This window comes from Apis cerana, linkage group LG9 (assembly GCF_029169275.1).
Source record: "Apis cerana isolate GH-2021 linkage group LG9, AcerK_1.0, whole genome shotgun sequence".
Taxonomy (NCBI): domain Eukaryota; kingdom Metazoa; phylum Arthropoda; class Insecta; order Hymenoptera; family Apidae; genus Apis; species Apis cerana.
This window is the reverse complement of record NC_083860.1, coordinates 1,092,651-1,110,118: the sequence shown is the minus strand read 5'-3', so window position 1 is coordinate 1,110,118 and position 17,468 is coordinate 1,092,651. Positions and strand designations below refer to the sequence as shown.

General features: G+C 17.9%; 1 long non-coding RNA gene across 2 annotated transcripts in view; it reads left to right on the top strand.

Annotated features, from left to right (window-relative positions):
* Nucleotides 1–1,692: 1,692 nt before the first annotated feature.
* LOC114578067 (uncharacterized) overlaps nt 1,693–17,468 on the top strand; it is a 45,998-nt gene continuing 30,222 nt past the window's right edge. For both annotated transcript variants that reach the window (XR_009831229.1, XR_009831228.1), the window contains exon 1: nt 1,693–2,111. This is a non-coding gene — a long non-coding RNA (uncharacterized LOC114578067). The remainder of the gene's footprint in view (nt 2,112–17,468) is intronic.

Here is a 17,468-nt window from a genome sequence, read left to right as displayed (position 1 = left end):
AGGCATATATAGCGAGGCAAGGACAAAGTTATACTGTCGTGGCAACTGAAAAGATGTATAAACGTATTTTGTATCTAATATACAAACATAAGAATCGAATATTACTATCTCATTTTTTTCTTTATTTTTGTTCTTTTTTTTTTTAGCAATTTCAATTATCAAAGCTATTTCAATAACACGGTTAATGAATAGTGCTGCGAAATCAAATTTGAAATTGAATAAAGTAATACATATCCAAATACATGTTGAGAATAAAATTTTAATTAATTTTCATATAAAATTATATTATTATATTATTATTATATTTTATGCGACAATAAATGATAATCGTTTATCGAAACAATTTTATTAAAAAAAAATCAATAAATAAAAGCATTACCAATGTGGAAGTGAATTGTTTATGAGTGATTTTAAATAAACATAATATTATATAATATAATATATTATATAATTCATAATTAGTGATTTTAACATTAATATTAATGCAATAATATTAATTATTTCCTTAAACAAAAAAAAATTATTTGACGCAGAAATGATAATGTATGTATATGATGATGCATTAGACTTTGTCCATATTCTAATTTCAAACTTACTTTTACTGTAAGATTTTTCAAATAGTAATATTTCTTTGAAAATGAAAATCATAAAATATTGAAAAATAAAATGAAATAATAAGAAATTTATTGAAAAGAAAATGAGAAAATTATATCAATCATAAAAAATGATTTTCACAAATATAATTTATTGCTTAAAAATATTTATAGATTATTTTTCTATTAAAATTATTATAATTATTATAATTTTTAAAATAACATTATTTATGAGATCTTAATATTTATGTAATTACTTATTTAATAAATAAGAAAAAGAAATTATTGCATATCATTAAATATGTAAAAATAATTTAAAGTATTTTAATTTTATTTTGATTAGAGAAATATAATATGAATATAATGGTAACAATTTCATTTAAAAAAGACTTTGTTTATTACATTAATATTATCTCATTGATATTTGATCAAATTTTGATATTGATAAGATAAAACTTTATGATGTGTTAAAATGATAGAGATAAAAATAATACCGTATATAAAAATTCACTTCGCTTGATTGAGATAATATTAATTTTGATAAAAATGTCTATATATATAAAATATAATGAATTATATAATAATTTTTTTTTAACGAGAAATTTTAGAGTATGTAAAATCAATTTTTAATTTTTATATTTTTTAAATTTTATAATTACAATTTTGTATATATATATATATATATCATATTTTTCATAATAGGATAATATTCATATTAAAATAGCACACTAAAATCTTTATAATTTAAAATTTTATTCTATTTCGTATTATTATAAAAAGAACAAAAATATATTTTAAAATTTATTTTATATTTAAAAAACAAAAAAAAGAAAAAATACTGATATTTTTAAAATTGATTTTATCTTTTCGAAATGATATTTCACTAATAAAAAAATTTTTTCATATATAGTTTATTATATTTTACATATTTCAATTTTATTAAAAATAAAATTATTGTTAATTATTTAATATTTTAATAACTTTATATATATATAATAATTATTTTAATAACTTTTAATTATATTAGAAAAATTAATCGATTTCTATATTACCGATGTAGAATATACATTTACATATGAGAACGTTTGAAAACAGCAGAACGGTTATGAATAGTGAAGTGAGTGGATGTATAAGATGGAGTAAGATTTATTAGTTATGAAAAATAATTTATTTTTTAAGTGATTTTGAACCAAAAAAAAAATAGTTATTTTAAGAGAAAATATAATTTATAATTTTCATATTAATTTGTTATATTTGTCGTTTTTATTTTTATATTGAAAATTAACAGGTTATAGATTCAAGTCCATGCTTGTTGACACGTGCTAAGTAAAAATTTGAGAAAAAAATAATAAATAAGTGAATAATAAATAATTTCTTATAAAAATAAAAAAAAATTAATGGAATATATTACAAAATTATATTACAAAAGATCATAGAATATTTAAAACAAATTAATCGATAAATTAAAAATTATAAATGGATTTAGAAATTTTGATTGAATCTTATTGAAATTGCAAGGTTTGTATCAATATTCGATTATTGAACTAGCAGTATTGAGATTAGATTATAACAAGAGAATAGCTTAGAATAAAAAATACAGAATTTAATAGTATCGATGAAAATCAGTCTTTAATAGATATAATCGTATATTTTATGAATAAGAAATGTCGGATAAATTCAAACATGATTAATATCTATCTTTACTACTAGATGGCCATAATTATATTGATCAATCGCAATTTAATTTGTTGATTTTTACTACCAATTATTGCCGCCAGAAAATAAACAATATTTTGCGACTTTTATTTATAATTTATTATTATTCGTGCTATCATTTATGCTATAATCATGGCCAACTTACATGTCGGAACACAACATTGCACAGAAAAGAGATACTAATTTTGTTTAATCAAACTATTTTATTTTAGATTTCATAAGGTATATGTATATTAATATGTATAATATTAATACGTATAATAAGCGCCGGATGATTCAATTACATATAAATTTATTTGAAAAATAACTTGGTAACTTTATTCCTTGTTTTACATAGATATTAACTTCAATTCATTTAATTATTTGTTAGATATCTTTATAATAGTTATTTGTTAGATAAATTTATCTATATTTATTGATTTGACCAAATTTAATCAAGGATTAATATTAATCCAATATTTATTGAATAGAGATATTTTTTAATTACGTATTTTTTTTAAATTTAAAAATAAAACGTAATTAAAATGCAAATAAATTTTATAATAAAAATTTGATAAAATATAAATTTACATCAACTTTTGTATAAATAAAACATTTTAAAAATAATAAATAAATATATGTAATTAAATCAAAAAATTTAATTATTGTTATAATATCTGAAGTTCTTTTTTCTTCATTGAGGAATTACAATTTTTATAATTGTATTAATATAGTTATTAAATCTTTAGATATTTATTTTGAATATATTTATTATTTGTTTTATTTTTTAAGTTTCATAATTATACATTTTATTAAAACTTTCTTGATTTAAAATTATATTTTTTGAAAAATTATTTACATAAATCACAGACCATTTACTGAATTCTAAATACTTTCTTACTATTTTATATCTATTTTCTTTTTCATCCATGTTTCATTCCAAGAGAAAAGAAACATAGCTATATTTTTTATTTAAAGTTAATAATTATTGTTGTATTTGGTTGAAGCATATTTATTTGGCATTTGTAGAAGAAATATGTAGAAGAAACATATTTTCTACATATTTTCTTTTTTGCATTGATTCATTATATTTCATAATATAAATATTTATGATTGTTTTATTTGTTATATTGTTCTCTTTTTACAATTTTAATATTTAACATTATTTATAATTTTTAAGAAATTTTTAAGAATTTTTTAGAAATTTTTAAAATATAAATTAAATTACTTATATAATAATAAAAAAGAAATTAATACTACAAATATAATAGATTCTTTATTAATTCATAACAGATGAAAACATTTACCAAATTTACTATTTCGACTTGTACTAGAAATGACCAGATGGATCATTTTTGATAAGTTGAAAACATATATAAAATATCCCCAGAAATAGCAGTGCCAAGGAACATTAAGAGAATGCTGAATACAAAAACGGCTTCTTTAAAGAATTTTTCAAGACAGAATCTTGTAGTTTGAATTATATAGATATATTAGAAATCAGAGAGAAAAATGAAGGAAGCAAACATAAAAAAACAAACCAAATAAAAGAAAAGATGGATCTTCTTATAAGCTTAAATCAAAAGTTTAAACAACAAATTCGAAATCAAATAGAAAAATTCCTACTTAGCAAAACAGTTAAGTAAATAAATAATAAAACAAATTTCTTAGAAATTAGAAAAAAGAGAAAATAAATTTAGATGATACATATAAAAACTCAAAATATAAATTGTCAGCAGAAAATAAAAGATTCTATGAATATAAATTTAAAAGATAAATAATGTAACACATCTAGGAATAGATTCTAGGTAATATCTGGAATGATACTTTTGTGAAGCATTTCCTGGATAACACATGTTATGGCATATATAAACAGAAAATATTTATTACATTTTATTCATTATTATTCATTAGAAACAAATAAAATGAAATCAATAAGTTCTAACATTTAATTAAATATCTTCCCATAATTAATAATAATATATTTAATAATAGCTTAATCTTAGCCTTTTATACTAAACAGTGTAATTATTATCATTTTTGAGTTATTATTATCCATCCATCAAATCATGAGGCAAATTTTTGAATCTGTCTGTAATATATAATATTAATATTAATATTAATATTAAGATATGCAGAAGATTGCTTTCTGAAAAGATTCTCGTTCTAATTTTTTCAAGTTCGATCCAATAATGAATAATAATAAATAATATATATTACAATTTATTTTTAATTATTAATTATTGTTATTGTCATTTATTGCATAATGGAAAAATATATTAATATATAAAGTATTCATCATTACATAAATAGTTTTAAGAACTATAGAAATATTTTTCATTTGCAATATATTTACTGTAATAATAATTTATAAAATTATTTTATATAAGTATTAATGATATAAGACATAATAAAAAATAATAAAAACATAAAATATATTGATAATTCAAAACAAATGCAAAAAATATATAAATTTAAAAATTTTTTATTTATTAACATTTAATATTTATTTCATTTAATATTATAGAAATGCATATTTTTATAGAAGAGAGATAAAAGAAAGATAAAAAAACATGAAATTTAAATACAAGTTTATTATCATTTATATTATACATTATATTTTTACATAGATATATTTTTTAGTTTATATATTTTGCATATTTGTATGTATTTCGCATATTTTACTCAAACAAATAAATATAATTATTTATTTCATTCATATTTCACATATATTCGTATTTCATTTACAAAAAAAAAATATGTCAATATGTACAGAAAATATCAATAATTTTGAAAATCGTAAATGGAATCACTATATTCGTCATTTCAAACTATACAATTTTATTTTGATACAATTTTTTGTATCGACAAAAATAACGAAGATATAAGGAATTCATGATAAACAAAATATTCTGTATTCATACATAATATACTAAAATCAAAAATGTTTACTTAATCACATGATTCATCACATTGTTTGATATATTGTTGGCAGTATAATTGCATCAATAATGAAATTACAGAACAATATAATAAAATTACCAAGCTTCTTAAAACAAAGTTTATTTTTTCTTTTATTTAAATTTATTTATTGTTAATTTATAATTTAAATTAATAACACAATGCCTAAAACAAAAAATAATGCAAAGTAATAAATTGGATCATCACAATCGGTTATAAATCTATCATTATTATTATTGATGTATGTTAATAATTTTGTTAATAATAGACAAACTGTTTATTATAAAATGTGCGATAAAAAAGTAAAAATTCAATTTAAATAAAATAATATTAATTTAATATATATTATTATTTATATATTAATATATATTAAAGATTAAAAAAGAAATTGCAATTAATGTAGTACGTGATTATAATTATATACAAGATATATATACAAAAAGAATGTTATAGAAAACAGTAATGTACTATCAATTCATTAAAAAAAAAATCAATTTTATCTTTATATATATCATGCAATAATAAACAATTTGCTGTGTAATGACGTTTGAATATGAAAAACATTTGTTAAAAAGAAATGTTATAACAAAAAGAATTCTAAGTAATATCGATAAAAATTGTTTAAATATTCATAGATAATACAAAACAAATTTACATTGTAAATTTGATTATGAAAAAATTGTGAGAAAATGCATCATTATGCTATATTTCTTAACTTGTAAACAATTAAAAATAAATTACGAAATGAGTGTATGATTTGCAAATTGCAATACAAGTTTTATAGCCAACTAGAACTGGAAAGAAAATGTTACTAATATTACAGCATACATATTGAAATCCGATAAGAATTTAAAAATATTTTATTCAAATATATTTCATATAACTTGTTTAATCCATAAACTTAATTTAGTTTATGTACTATTTTATTAAACAAAAACTTATTGAACAGTATCATAGAATGGTTCTATTTTATGTTTAATATAGAAATAAAATGTCATACGATATATTAGTTCACTTATTTTATACGATCTCGATAAATGCTAATCGTGTTTTATGATATGATTATATTATTCGTTTTTTAGTTTATAATATAATTTTTATAATATGATTATATTATTCGTTTTTTAGTTTATAAGAGTCTCAATGATTTTTTAAATAATATTAGATTGAATATTTCAAGTTTTACTAATTTGAAAAATATTTGTATATTACGATTTATATTTTTAATTTTCTTTATTATTTTTATTATTTATTATTAATTAATTAATGATAAAAAAATTAAATATTAACATTTAAATGATATAAAAATATACGATGATATAATATAAAATATGTAATAAAAAATATAAATATAAACTTATATAATAAAAGAAATATAAATGAATGTAAAGAAATATAAATAATATATAATTGCTGATGTAATTAAATATAAAATTTATATATACAATATATACAATATATTTACAAATTTATTTTTTAATAATCATGTTGTGATTTATTACATTACTTTTATTGGGATGTAAAATCTCATTTAATTTTTCTGTTATCATTTTTTTTTATATATATTAAAAGTAAATAATTCTAATATATTTTTGTCTTGTCATTTATACGTATGATAGTTTTCATTTTTGCTTTGACATTAGTTGTATTCTTATAATTGCTTATAATTTTTAATTTATTTCTAAATTTCGTTTTTATTTTCATTGAAAAATATTTTTCGAATCTTAAACATCAAAACTAAATCAATATTTTAATAATTCATTTTGAGAAGAATTCATTGATTTAATTATATTAGATTTTTGAGAATCATTTAATCTCATAATATTTAAAACTTTTCTTCATTAATTGTGTAAAAATCGTTTTTATATTCCAAAGAATGGATAACTTGCATATCGATGTATCAATTTATTCTGTTTCTAAATGATAATTTCACATTAAAAGTATTACTAAAAATTGTACAACTAATTTGTTGAAGATATCTCTTATGATATATATATAGATATTATGATAGATATAATAAATATTATGATATTATTCGTCTTATCCATTAAAATGTAGTTTTGAAGTGCATTTTTGTAAATTTCTATATATATTTTATTATATTAATGTATTGAGTTTATCAAAACAATTTTTTATTGATATAGAAAATAACAGAAATTAAAAATGAAAGAAAATTTTTTAATTCCTTAGATTATTTTTGATTCCATTTTCTTTAGTTTTAAATATCTATTTTGAAAATATTATATTTTTTCTTTTTGGCAAATTTGTTATTGTTTACTCATTTTTCTTTTATATTTTTCTAATTTCTTTATTATATTGTCTTTCCAATTAGTATTTATATTTACTATTTTATCATATGATTTGGAATTCTTTTTCATTAAATAAAATATTGTATAATTCATTTAAATGTTGAGATTTTTTTATTTTTTTACTATGTAATATTTTTATAATTTTATTTTTCTCGTATTTTTCAGTTTCATTAGATATTATTTTATGATTTCTATTTTCACATATCTCCATATATTTTTTTCATTTTCATATATTTTTATTTTATTATTATCATTTTTTATTCTTTATTTTTGTTGTTTTTTTCACATTTTATCTATTTTATTTTAAATTTCATGTTTCTGAATATTATCATATTATCATATCAATTATTGAATTAATATAATTAATAATGAAATAATATAATTAATAATATATAATTAATAATAATTTTTGGCATATCCTATCATGCATTTCTTGAATTCTTTGTTCGAATTTTTGATTTCTGAGCAAGATCATAAGATTAATTTTAAAGTTTATCAATATACGGGATATATTTTTAAAACAAAACTAACTAAAATTAAGAAGATTCCTAAAGTAATTTTAACTAATTTTTTGTTTTACAAAATTTTTGTTTGGGTTTTGTTAATGAATTATTAACAAAAAATACTAGCTGCAGAATGTATAGACATATCGAATCGCGACAGTAGTGTTAGATGTAAACTATTTTAAATTCAAAGAAACAAGTTAAAATAAACATTTTGTTAAATCGAATTTATTCGTTATTCAAAATAAATAATGCAAACTTGTGATATAAAAATATAAAACTTTTTTATTCTAAGAAATGAATGATAAATAATATATATAAAAAAATAAACAATGAATTATATATATTAAATTATAAAATAATATTAAATTAAAAAATAATGATTAATTAATTGGATTAAACTCATTTAAAACTATTATCGTATTGTTTATTGATATTAACACATAAATAAATTTATAATAAATTAGCGTGTAATACGAAAATTATTAATAAAATAGATTAAATTAGATAAAATATCATCAAAAAAGATATACAAAGATATACAACACGTATTATTGAATCAACGTATCTATCATTCATATATTCACATATGAATTCAGTATGTACTTCTGTTTACTCATCAATAATAATCAATTGATCATTTATAATATATATACATATAATCTGTAAGAGAATTGAATTTAAATTTAATATTTAAATATTTCTTGAATTATTTTTACTTTAAAAAGTTTAATGATCTTGAAAAGAATCGATTAAATTTATAAAACTTTATCAAATAAGACTGCTCAATGAGATTGCTTTCTACGTTTTTATTCATTGTATTACTCATTCGGCATAGAGAATTATTTTTAAAAAATATGTTGAAAATAAATAATATGAAAAAAAATAATAAAATTAGCATAATTTAAGATAGATAGATAATTTAAGGAGAAAAAATACAACAAATTTATATTTAATGTTCATGTTATTAAACTTTTATTTTCTCAGAAAACTTTATCTAAATGAATCTGAATATTTGTAACGTTATGGTTTGTTCAATTGTGCTGGAAGAATATATTTTTGCAGATCTCCAATGGAATTTCTTTCAGAAATATCAGAAGAATATCTTTCAAAAATGTTTTATATATTAGACTATATCAGAAAAATATACAGTCCAATAATGAAATCGCTATAAATGCCCATAAAGTGATTGACTAGCAATTGACTTAAGCCGACTGAAAGAAATATAAACGGATTCTTTGTATTGTAGTGATTACAGCATTCTTCTCTTGTTAATTGTTAATTTTATTTTCACTTATTGCGTTTTAAGATAATCTTGAGGATGCAAATTTTGTATTTGTATATACAAAATTGTACAACTTATGATCCTTTAGAGTGCTATATACCGTCTGATATCTGATATTTTAACTGATATTAAAACGAAATAAAGACAATTATTATTAAATATATATAATATATAATTTAAAATATTAATTAAATATTTTTTAAAATAATCAATTAATTATCTCGTGCTTAACTCAGAAGATAAATGATGTCATCAAATGATGATCTTTTTGTCAGTAAATATCGATCTGTGACTACGCATGCACAGAAACATATTAAATTACTTATGTTTGAAAAGATAGCCAATGGCCCCTCATATGATGACATTCATTATTAAATATATATTATATATAGTTTTAATATATAGTTTCAAAATGTTAAATAAATATTTTTTAAATTAATCAATTAATTATCTTATACATAACTCAGACGATAAATGATGTCAACAAATGATGATCTTTTTATCAGTAATATAACATAACATAACATATCGATCTATGGTGACTGTACATGCGCAGATACATTAAATTATTTATATTTGTACATGTGGCTTAATATGGTTACATTACTGATATAATGATAATCAATGTGATATTTTTACATTTATGGATATTAGATTATTAAAATATTATTTGTACAGATAGCCAATTCTTGAAATATTTTTTTATTATTTATATTTATATTTTTTATATTATTTTGCTGTTGATTTGATAATGATAAATTTTTTACTTGCACATCTGCTACTGATGTGATAATAGCGATGATTTGGTCGCTATTATGTTTATGTCATTAGATTAAACCAATATCTATAATATATATTATAATAGTCGGATTGTAACTATATATTGTAAATTTTTTAAAATTTTTTCTTGTTTGCAAAAGTTTAATAATTTGATTTTGCCATTAGGATTTTAACGTTTTATTTTTTTAGAAAGAAAATGAATTCGTGCTGTGAAAGCTATGAAATTGCGATATTTTTTTAAAAAATAGATAATCGATTGAGAATTGAGAATTTATATTTTCGATTTAAAACTTCTAATATTCTTTTTTTAAAGAAGATACAAAGATGCATTGATAGAAAAAGTTTTAAAAAAATATTAAAGTGATTTTAATATATTTGAATAAAAAAATTTTTTAAATTTTAAAAATTTTCAATTATATTTTTTTTTCTTAAATGAAAAGTTCTAATTTAATTTTCTCCAATTCTCGTGGCATGGCTAAAGTCATTTTTTTAAAATATCGCAATAATGAAAAATTTATTTACCAATAATTAGTTGGGTATAGGTTATAATTTAATATGATTTTTTTTTCTGTTTGACAATTTTTTATATGATTATATTTTAAAATAATCAATTTTAATGCCATCTAAAATAAAAATCGTGATTTATAATTATTTTGTTTTTTGAAATTAAATGATAAATGATAAAATTTATCTATTTATTCTATATTCAATAAGATAAATATATAAATGTAAACAAATGTACAAGTCCAATTTATAAATTATTTCGATTTCTAAAAAATATACTAGAAAATAAGAAATTATTTTAATAATAATTATAATAATTTATTTACTATAATATAAAATTATTCTTTAATATATCATTATTTATTATTATATAATTAATATATATAATTAATATATTATTATATAATCATACATTTAATAAATAAATAAAAATACAAAAGGTGATATAAATAATAATTTTTAGTAAATATCTATAAAAAAATATCATTCTCCGATTTTGATGATTTTTTTAATATATTATCAAAATTATCATACTGTAAAAAATGTGTGTTGTGAAAATTTTATTTGGCAGTTGTTGTAATCAGAAATTAAATAAATTTTTGTTTGACATCAATTAATTTATGTTAATTCTGAATTTAATTTTATCTTAAATTAAAATTAATGAAAAAACATTTTTTTTACAAATATTTAAAATAATATTTATTTATAGTAATATATAATATTATTTAAAATAATAATATTTAATAATATATATAAATATATATATATATTTAATAATATTTGTGAAATAATTTTGCTTACTACAAGTTTTTTAACAAAAAAGATATAAATATTTTCCATTTGTTCAACGCGTCAATTTTTAATAAGAATAGGAATAAGATGATTAATAAAAAATTTAAATATTATATTTGATATGATTTCTATCACAATAAAAATCTAAACTTAAAATATTAAAAATTGAATAAAGATATATAATCAATAGCCAAAAATATTTGTAATATAAATATACAGAATATATGTATTTGAAATTTTAAAACTACTTAAGAATACTTAAGAATATTAAAATTTGTTTTAAATTTGTTTTAAATACATAGAACGTTAAATATTTGTCATGTATAAAAGATAAAACTAATTGATTTCGTTGTTAAATTTCTCCTTGAGAGTGATTTCTCCTAAAAAAAAAATTACTCATATTTTCGAAGAAATATATTGAATAATAAAATAATGAAATCAGCGAATTAGTTAATTAAATATTTATAAAATTAGCAAGATTGGTTCTTCCATTGAAAATTGAAAATTTGAAAATTGACTGCTATTAAGCTAATGATAATTTTTAAGTATGATGTATATCGAAACTTTCCAATGCGTATTTTTCTTAAATAAATTTCATTAGTTTTCTCCAAAAACTAAATTAATAATAATACTTTTTTATAAAAAGATACTTTTATTAATTTCGATGATTTTAAAATATGTTATCATGAATATATCAGAAATATGGTTCTGAATTCTTTTCTATATTTATTATTATCGCCTAGCTTTAATTTCCAAAAGATGTGATATGTACAATATATATGTATGTGTATAAAATAGGTTAAAAAATGAATATATAGGAATAAAAATTTAAAAATATAAAGAAATAATATATAAATGAGAAAATATTTAAAATTGCTGAAGTGCAAATGAAAATATATCAAAAAAAATTCTGATTTATGATATAAAGAAGAAATTATATATAAACGTAGATAATGATTGCGCATAACTCATATAATATGTATAATAAACATACCATATGTGAGATCATTGTTATACAATTCATAATCTAAACTTGAAAAAAAACAATATAATGATGATATAAAAAAATATAACTAATATAAAATAAAGATGCACTTTATGGCTCAAATAAAACAAGTTTTTTTTCTAATTTCTTTTTGAAAAATTTATTTTTTCAATAATTGTATAAAATAATAAAATCTTTTCCATTTTTAACAGAACAAAGAAGAAAATTTGTAAAAGATCTTCAAAAATTTTAGATGCAAAATAATTTATTATATATAACATTTGTTGTATTAGTATATATGAAAAGAAAAAAAATTTTTAATGAAAAAATGAAAAATCAAAAAATCTATATAGCAAATGCTTTAATATTTTTTATAATTGCAATAATATTTATATTTCAGCAAAGACATATTTTCATCATTTATATTTAAATATATAGAAATAAAATATTAAAAAAAAATTGTTTTCTGAATAAAAATAGCGTGATTATATATAATAATATTGCAGCACATGATTTCTATAATGATGAATAAAAATATTACAACTTTTAAAACTTTTTAAAATTGGACCAAATAATTTGAATTTTTTTGAAAAGGATTTTTTTCAAAAGGATTAATTTACTAAATAATTTATAAAAAACAATTTTTTAAAATTATTTTTGATCACAACTGAGAAATGAAGAAAAAAATAAAAATCACGATTTTTAATCTGTTCATTTCAGCCTATAATAAAAATTTAAAACATGTTTTTCATAAATCTAGTATGTGTTAAGTATGTTATACACATGTATAAGGTTTCGAAATTAGTAAGTGCATAAAAATATATAAAAGAAAAATATAAAAATTTTCAGATTTATTACAATTATAGATTAAAAATTTTTGTGTTAAACTACGAATAAATCAATATATTGATTATTTATAGCTCATAGCAATATTAATCGATTTTGATGAAACTTTGTGCATATATATAAAACTTACATTTATATATTTTAATATTATCTTTTCACATATATTCTATATTTTACTCTATCAATATCTATCAAGAAAATTATTATTTTATAGATTTATATGTCTTTATAATTCCAAACATTTGTAAGATTTTCAAAAATATTATTATCGTATCTAACTTAATTTAGTTTTAGATGCTATTTGGATTATATTGATGTTTTAGCATTTTTCATTTGGAACTGACCGATTCTGGTTATTATTTTATTTCTATTTATTACATAAATTTTGATGATTGCAATTTTTTTTTCTATTTAAATGTCTTTTTTATCTATATTGTGCATATTAAAAGCGTAATCAATAGATGTAACAAAAAATATATTTAATTTATTTATTAAATTTAATAAATTTTCATTGAGAAGATCGTTATATAATACATAATAAAACGAAATATAATACATTTAATACATTTCAAAATTACACTGTTTTTTATTATACGCTTCTTATTTCTATTATTTTACATAAAATATTGCATCGAAAGATTATAATTATTTATTATATTAAATATTTGATATTTAATAAATTACATTATTAACAATTAATAAATGCTATTAAATTTCACTAATTTATATAATCGTGACGTGAATAACTTTTGTTCAATTAAAATTTATATATAACTTATTGTGTTTATTACATATTTTAAAAAAATAAATATATATTTAAATATGTTTAAATTCATATAATTTTATTACAAATATAATATAAATATTTCTAAACTTTCTAAAACCAAACAATTGAATTCATAAGATTAACATAATTTTAAATTTTTTAAAGTCGAATATCTACATATTCGCGAAAAAATTAGATTGATGATTGTAAATCTTTCTGATTTTATATCAATATTGTGATTTTCTGCAATATTTTGTGATAGGAATAAATTATATTAATAATAATTAATAATAATATAATATATATTATATTATATTATATCATATTATATCATATTATATCATATTATATTATATCATATCATATTATATTATATTATATTATAAACAGAAATAGAGAATAAAAAAAATATTGGTTTTGATTAAACATAAAAAAATAATCATCTCCAAATTGATAGCTATTTTCAGTACGAAGAATTATATGATTTTATATAAATATCCTCAATATTGATATAGCAGATAATAAATTTGGAATATGCTTAGATTCTAACAAATATATATAAATATAATAGTAATAATAAAATATACAATATACAAATATATAAAATATATATATACAAATATAATAATAATAATATACATAGACAACCTGGAAGAGAATATTTAATTTTTGAAATAAAAATAGAAATATTTAAAAATTTAATAAACAAATTGATAGAAGTTAATGATAAAGTGCTTCAAAATATACAAATTGAAAACTTTGGAGCTTAATTAATTAATAGAAAATTAGAAATCAATCATAATTTTTAATAAATTAAAATCTCGCAAAATTAACAATTATATATAACATTAGATAATTCTTCGAGAAACAATATTCAGTTCAGATATGTCAAATACTTAAAATCGATTAAATTTTAACAATATGCATACCATACATTCAATCCAATTATTTTCAAATTTCTTATGCAATTTTTCGTATTTTTAGAATCGCTCGTAATCGATATTTTAAGTTAAACATCCTTCGATCATTCGTCATGCATAATCCATTCATATCTATTATTCATTCTACATAATGTTATATTAAAAAATAAGGCAATATTTTAAGTTTCTATCTTTCATTACAACTTTTTTCAAGTTTAATATTCAGTATCACATCATTTAATACATATCTTTTTTTTCATCTTCATATTCTTTCTTTCATCGTCATTTTCTAAATCGTTCTATAAATATATTTGTCATAAATAAACAACAGAATTATCAGTCGCGAGTATCTATATTATTCTCATATCATTATCTTATATCATTAAACAATTTAATTCTCTAATTTTTGCACGATGAGAATATATAACGTGATATATGTCATTGTTAAATTACAGAGAAATACACGACATTATGTTTAACATCATTGCTTAATATTAATGTCTTTAATCTAGTAAATAAGTAGTAGAGATAATATGATGTCATGTATTTCATACAAAAATTTATCAGAAGGAAATTGAACCACATTTAATAGTAATAGGATGCTAGAGTTCTGATAGAGAATTTCAGTATTTCGAATTCTATTAATTGATCAAAGTTATATACTGAACAATAAACGAACAGTTATTTCAGAATAACTGATATATATATATATATATATATATATATGCAATCTATTATTAGATAATTATTACTATTCACACAGCTTTATAACTTTTAAGAGATAGATCCTTCAAGTTTTTCATATCTTATTGATAAACATGAATGTAGAAAAGCAAACTAAAAAAAAGATTCAATCAATTTAAAAAACAAGTTCAATCAATGTAATTAAGTTTTATAATAATGTTGTATTTAATCTTAATATAATAATCTTAATTAAGGAAGTCTCATATATTAATAAAATTTTTATTAAAATTGAAAATAAAAAATTTCCATTGTTAAATTAGCGTTATTTTACCGATATAAATCTTTAAAAAAAAATTGCTGCCACATTATTTGCTTAATTGATAATTCAAAAGGAAATAGCAGAGATTTATTAAGATTTTTGTAAGCAATTATCGAATCTGTATTATATATGTGTGTATATATATATAATATTATAAAGAAATAAATTAATTTTAAGAAAACATATATAAGATATAAAATCGGTTATGATCTATAATAAGTTTTTTTTATATATTTTTAAAAACTCATATTTATATAGAAAAATTTTATTGTATATAATAAAGTTTAATAGAGTTTTATCAATATATAAATGCGTGTTACATATAATAAATAATATGTAAATATTTTTCATAACAACTTTTATCAAAAATAAAAACTTGAAATTCGTTTTATTTGATATGACTGCAATATTTAATTCAAAATATCTCTTCGATTTTTGTTTCCGAAATCATGCGAGTTTTTTTATTGTTAATGAAGAAAAAAAGAGAAAAAAAGAATATATATAACATATATATTTTATATTATAATATATTTTGAATACATTCGAAACAAAATAGAATCAAAGTATATACCATGTGAGTTACGAATGACTTGATATCCATTAATGGATGATTTATTTTAAATGCTTTCTTCAATAGCTAAAAGAAACTAAAAGAAATACGAGAGCATTTGCAAACTCAGAAATTAACTAAATTTTTTTTCTTATTAAAATGTTGATAACAGGAATATATTTTTTTGCAAATAACAGGGAGTATGTTTTTAATATATTTATTGTATTTGTAAAAAGATTCTCTTAGAGACATTAATAATTATAAAGGATTTTGTAATCGCATTGATTTAGTATACGATTATTTATCAATCTGGAGGCAATATGATGTAAGCATTGATTATTATTATTATTAAAAAATATATATATTAAAATTTATATTTATGGAATAAATTTAACTTGGAAATAGTTTTAAAAAGATTGCCAGTTCAGAAGAAATCAACTATTTCATTAAAGTCAAGATTATTCATTTCCATGATAGATGATGAATCAGAATTGATGATAATTGAAGAAGAAATGGTAATTGAAATATAGTTAAAATTTTATTTCGTTTTATAATATATACTTATATCTTATATACTTATATTATTATTTATATTATCTTTTTTATTATTTATATTATCTTTAGATATATTATTTCACATAAATTGGCGATTTCAGAGTAAAGCCAATAATGAATTCCAATTTATGTTTCATAACATTCTTTGAAAAATTTTTCTATTTATAGATCAAAGCGATACTTAAATTGATCAGAATGATTCATAAATAGCAATATAATTCATATAATTATATTATTAATATTGCATATTTTATCAATATTAACATATTTTAGTTACAATTCATTTTAAGATATATTTTAGAAACTTTTCATTTTAAAAAAAAAATGATTTTAAATATTGAAAACATTTTGCAATATCAAAACAGGAAAAAGGATTCAAAAAAATGAAAATAATAAGTGTCGCAGATGCTCTTTCTTCAAA